Source organism: Dipodomys spectabilis, unplaced genomic scaffold, assembly GCF_019054845.1.
Source record: "Dipodomys spectabilis isolate Male_0828 unplaced genomic scaffold, ASM1905484v1 ptg000483l, whole genome shotgun sequence".
NCBI classification, from domain to species: domain Eukaryota; kingdom Metazoa; phylum Chordata; class Mammalia; order Rodentia; family Heteromyidae; genus Dipodomys; species Dipodomys spectabilis.
Window position 1 is genome coordinate 43,100 of NW_024871160.1, and position 6,287 is coordinate 49,386.

Here is a 6,287-nt window from a genome sequence, read left to right on the forward strand (position 1 = left end):
GTTTCACTCTGGCCACATTCCAAGCAACATTACAACAGCACACGCACACATATACACATACACACATGTGTGCACATGTACACACATATACTTGCATGCTAAATTCAGGGTTTAGTACAAAAAAGTACAAATAAAATATTAGTGATTAGGACAAACGTTAATTTTCCTTATTACAAAATAATACACAATCCAGTCACCATGGGTGTTACATTTTACTTGCCTCGCTACATGTGACCACTTAATTTATTTTAATTAATTCATTCATTCATTTGTTTGGTGCTAATACTAGGCTTGAACTCAGCGCCTGGCTCTGTCCCAGAATTTGTTGTTTTTTTATTTTAGTTTTCTCAAGCCTTGAATTTTACTGCTTGTCCTAAAGCTCCATTTCTAGCTTTTGCTGGTTACTTTCAAATCAGAATCTAATGGACGTTTTTTTCCTTGGTCTGGTTTCAAACCACAATTCTCAGACTTCATCTTTCTGACTAGAGAGGATAAACACATAAACCACTAGTGTGGCTTCTACTTTTTCCTCTATAGCTATCTAATGCACATATTTAGATAGTAATTTAAAACTTAGAGTATAGAAGCAAGTTGTACAGTGATAATATTGTCCTGTCAGAAATTTAAGCTAGTAAATTTCTTCTTAAAACCATAAACACAAATATCATGATATAATATAAGAGAACTCACTTTTGAACACATGAGCTTTAAGAGCTTTCTAATAGATCCATTATTTGTTACCCAACATTAGAAAAAAACTGTATAATGCAGTAGTAAAATAGAAGTCCTTTACAGGAATACTTAATTACCTTGTTTTTAAAGACACTTCTTTTCATCTAAAAAAGTAGGCCTGTCTATTGTCTTCATGTGGTTTTGATGATTGAAGGTGCTTAATGAGAAATCAAAGTGTATTACTAATCCTTTGCTATCAATTAAATCTCACCTTTACTTCTTGGAACATATAATGATCAAAGCAATAGTTCAGAATCAGCAAGCAATAGTTCAGATTCACACTTCCAGTGCAAGTGGATCACCAGTAATTAATCCTTGATACCATTTTCCACAAAGTTTTGTCCCAGATACAATCGACCTGCCTTCTCTAGCTGCTTTCCTAGCCTGGACCTATTCCTTCATCTACAGGAAAAGTGCGATTCAACTGATTTCAGTCAGATCTGTTACTAGAATTATCAGGGATATAGATTCCTGTCTGTAATTTGATCAAAGCTATGTCTATTTATGTAGGCTATTAAAATGTATTTACTAATTTCAAGTAAATACATGAATTCTATTTCCATCTCTTTTAAAAAATAAAATTGTTTGCTCTATAAAATGATCAGAGGCATGGATTTTGTGGCTAGCTAGATCATTGCACATCTGTGTCTCTCTTCCTCTCTTCTTTTCATGGTTCTCATAGATAATATGACTGCTCCATAATTATCCTAATTTATTTTGTTTTTATATTATTGGTTGCATCATTTCACTTTCTGTTCTGCATTTCCCAAATCATTTACATAGAAGGCATTATTTCATATTTTCTGATTCTTAGAATAAGCTGCACATAAAGACACCACTGGTCCTCGTTTTCAGTCTGTACCTTTGAATATGGAGGAAAACCTTTTCTCTGCTCTCTATCAATTCCCTCCTCTCCAGTTAGAATAATTTCGAATAATAAAATTGGAAAAAGAGAAAAAAAATCATGGTGAAATAACAGATGTAGAAAATTCACTGGATTTTTCTGACCAGTTCAACCAACGTGAACTATTGGGGAATACATGTGCACCCCATTCCCACTGGTACTCAATGTCTCTGGTTAGGCAATTCTGATGAAGACAAGGAACAAGATGAAAAAGTGAGGAATGGTATCATTTGCAAGAAAAATGGAGAAATATTCAAGCAAATTTTTCTGTGGGCTGCTGAAAATAATCGGCTTACTACACTACAGAGACTACTTTCCAAAAAGGCCACCCATATGAATACTAGGGATGATGAGTATACCTCTCTTCATTGGGAAGCCTACAGTGGACACTTAGCCATTTTCCATGAGTTGGTGGCTCAAGGCAGATATTCATGCAATAACTGTGTATGGCTGGACACCCCTGCTCAGTGCTTATATGTGGAATAATACCAGAGTGTCTTCTTTCTTAGTTCATCATGATGCAGATACCAAAGCCCAAACTAAAGTCCCCTTGACCCTCTTGCATCTTGCTGCTTGGAATAGAAATAGCAAAGATTTGCTGGATCTCCTTCTTTTGAAACATTATATCAAACAAGGTCTGAAGAACAACTTGGAAGAAACTGCATTTAATATTGCCAAAAGGATAAATATGTATCACTACCTCTTTGAAGTTGTGGAAGGCTGTAAAAATGGTTCTCCTAAGTCATAATGGTTTGGTTAAGTTTCTTAAATTTCCAAAATGCCAATCCATCTTTGTGTCCGTACAAAATATTTTCACAATACAAAGCAACAGCAATATCTTACCTTAAAAATTCATGGATTCCATGGTATTCAAGTGAATTGCCTGACTTTGATGTCAAAATGTATTCAAGAGTTGTTTGTATACATCTATAATGATTTCTGCAGAGTTTGTGATTTTTTAAAACAGAAATCATTTTAACATATTTGCTGAAATGAGTAGTACAGAAACTAAAGATATTTCTGGTGCTTGTCTGAAAAAAGTATATTTTAAAATTATCTGTATTTTGTTTGTATAATGTCCATAATGTATTTCATTCTCTCCTGGATATAATACTTTGAATTCTACATTGTTTTCTAATATACAGGTTTATTATTAAATGTGTTATTTCAGATAGTATTCCATATAGAAACTGTTTAAGATTCCTTTTTTTTTCCTAGGTCCTTATCTTATTTTATTTCTTTGGGATAAAATGACAATGATATCTAATTTCAAAAGTTTTGTAAAGATTATGCTATGTAAAGGCCTTTCTAAGGTGAGGATTTAATGCACTGATGTCAAACTAACTTTCAGTTCAATGAATTACATGTATTGTTACATTTGTTTTTTTGTACTCGATTTTTTAATAACTCTTTTTCATTTCTTCCATCTGAAGAATGAAAAATATGGAATATTTCACAAATTTTCATATCATCCTTGTGCAAGTGCCATGTTAATCTCTATATTGTTGTAATTTAGGTAAACGTGCTGCTGAAGCATGTAGTGTCCTGTAAATTTAAGTAGTTAATGATGGAATCTTTATACAGGCATATATCCTTGGTTGACTGTTTGTAACTAGGAAATCTTATTGTTCCTAAAGATGCTAATGATCTTACTTCTCTAAAATTCTGTGTCTATTAGAAAAAACTTATATAGTTTGGTCGACTGCTCACATTTGCAATTTTTTTGTCAATGACTATTTTAAGTCTTTTTCATTTTAAATTTGATCATACTTTGAAGCCTTTATAGCTATATCCAAAGGTGATGGCTTTTCACATACTTATTTATCAACTGAGTTAGCTTTGTGGAGCTAATGGATTCAAAGTAAGCCTTGCTTAAGAGCTACTTCTAAACTTCTGCAGCTTAAAAATTCCTAAATGAGGTCTTACTGGCACAATTTTCTACCTGACCCTTTACTCTTCTTCCATGAAGCAACAGAACAACCAGAATATCTTACCCTGACAGCATAGATTTTCTTATTGGAACAAAACTAATCTTAGTTAAAAGGGATCATAGAGAGATGAACAGTTAAGACAGAATCGTTTAAACTAGAAGGTGTTTTTATCAAAATATAATTGTTTTTTATACCTAACATTTCAAAAGTAGCTAAAGCCCAGAAGGTGAAAAAAATTTGCATATGCATGATTACCTAATGTTCTAGCAAGTCTACCATCCAACCAGGCAGGAATTTACACTACTACCTTTCTTTCATCAAATATTTTTATAGTTACAAGAGAAGTCTATATGTTTCTCCTCGATATTAGGCCTTAAATTGGTGTGTTTTAATCACAGTGTTTCCTCTTGCCTCTAGGCTGTAAATCTACAAATGGTAAAGCTATAGGTTCAACTCTACCAAACACTGAAGTAGAAATAATGGAATAATACTTTAAAACACAGTTGCCTTTGTTACCCTAACCACAACAGAACATTGTAAAAAATGTGCCTTTTTCTTATACTATATATAGTTATATATTTTATATTTATACGTGCTGATATTTTACTTCACACAGTGAAACTTACTAGAATTAATTGATAATTTGACAAATAAATAGATATATATTACAATAAATAGTTTGGAATATAAATAATTAGATTTAGAATATATATTAGAATATGAAAAGTATCAATGCAATGTCTTCGTTATAAACTTGTGATACGTTCTAAGTGTTCTTGGTCTTCAAAATTCACGTTGTAAAAACATATTGTTGTTTTCCTCTAATCTATAAGGGAATTTACTATGCTGATCTTTTTATTATTTTAACTCACCGGTTCCAAAATGTTTTTCTCCATATTTCTATAGCATTCCTACTGATTATACCCAAATTTTGCTGATATGTTGTCTAAAAGGTATTATTCTTCTGCAGGACACATGGGTCCTAGGATCCCAGGTCTCAGTTATCCGCATCATCAAGTAACAAGGGCAAGACTTCTCATCTAGACCCATGCAACATGCCAACAGAAAGTAATTGAAAATCCATCTCAATTCCTTACGACACTGGAATTAGCAGTAAGCAATTGTGAAATGCAAGGCACCTTAAAATGAAAGATGAGATCACAAAATTTCAGAGAAAGTACAGTAATTCAAATTTTTAATTTACAAATGACCAGCCCATATGAGTGAACAAGATCACAAATGTCACAAATTATTTTTAATACCCCTCTCCTAATAATTACTGAAAGATTTCAGTCCAGTATAAGTAGGCCAAAAAATAGTTCCTAGATAGATCCATAATTGGTCTACCAAGGCTAGGAAACCTTGACTTACAAGTCAAACATAATTCACAAAAACATTAATTGAGAAGATCGTTAATGTTTCAAAATACTGGTACTTAAGTAAAACTTGGTTCTGTAGAATAAAATTGTTATCATTCTCAAACCAATGATAACCTACATTTAATCTCCTGAAAACAGGTTCCTTTTCAAGTAATCTTTGATAATCACATTCACCAAAATAACAATTGAAAAGTCGATGATAATTAGTGACATTACAAACTTTTCAAGTTTAGGATGCAAGTTACAATAGAGTTGATTTATTTACCCAGCACTAATGCCAAACAGGTTCAACCACTCATTAAAGTGTAGAAATAGTAGCACCTACCATTTGTGTTGTTCCGTAAGTGCCTTCCAGGAATGTATTAAATAGATCAACCTCCCATAATTCAAACCCAAACACTAGCTAATAAAGTAAATTTCATCACTTAATAAGATACATTTTAAAAAGTCACAAATAGTTGCCTTACCATACGTTGTTTTATGTTTTCCCTGTCTAACATAGTAAGAAATATGACTTAAAGTCATGAATTTGGGTACACATCAGAGATGTGACAAACATAAAATCTGTCTTCTATTTCTACCATAATCCTGTATAGTAGTAAATCGTAGTTTTCTTCTTTTTCCAAAACTTATAGGTAGTAGAAAATATTATCCTATGTAAAATAAAATAATCACAAACCTTTATACAAAGCCATTTATAAAATTTGGTAGGTAGGAAAATATTCTAAGCCATTTTTAATCTTTCTAGTTGACTAAAGATTAATCTTCCAAATGGATGAGAATAAAATCATGTCTAGGTGCTTCACATCTCCAGTCTTGCAAATTGTTATTTCAGATGAATGAATTATGGGAATATAAACTGACATCATTTCAAGTATAAGCAGGATTGAAACTCCATGGAATGTATATAAACCTTTCAAAGTATTAAGAGTTTAACAGAATGACTATCAGGAAGTTGAAACTAGAGAGGAAAGACATAGAATGAATGAAAATGGAACAAGGGGCAAATACAGCTAGAATACTCGATGTACACATGTGATAAAGGAAATGGTAAATCTGAAATACATCTTGGAGAAGGGGTTGGTTGAGAATGATAGAAGGAGTCACTCTTATCCAGGAACACTGGACAATTTGATGGACATATTTATTGTAATACACTTGCACAACCTTTTGAGATTTAGTTTAAAAACCCAACAAAAAACAAAAACACAGAAAAATCACAACTAAACAGCAATCTCTAGAGAGGATGGATATGACCTCTCAAAATTTTAAATAGTCAATGAAGGGTAGTCTTGGGAAAAGCAAACAAAGTTGTTCAAAGAGGGCAGTTTGGGATAGCAG

The 6,287-nt window shown here is 32.4% G+C and overlaps 1 pseudogene; it reads right to left on the reverse strand.

Moving 5' to 3' along the window:
* Positions 1–3,073: 3,073 nt before the first annotated feature.
* LOC122098648 lies at positions 3,074–3,173 on the reverse strand (annotated as a pseudogene).
* Between the last annotated feature and the right edge of the window lie 3,114 nt (positions 3,174–6,287).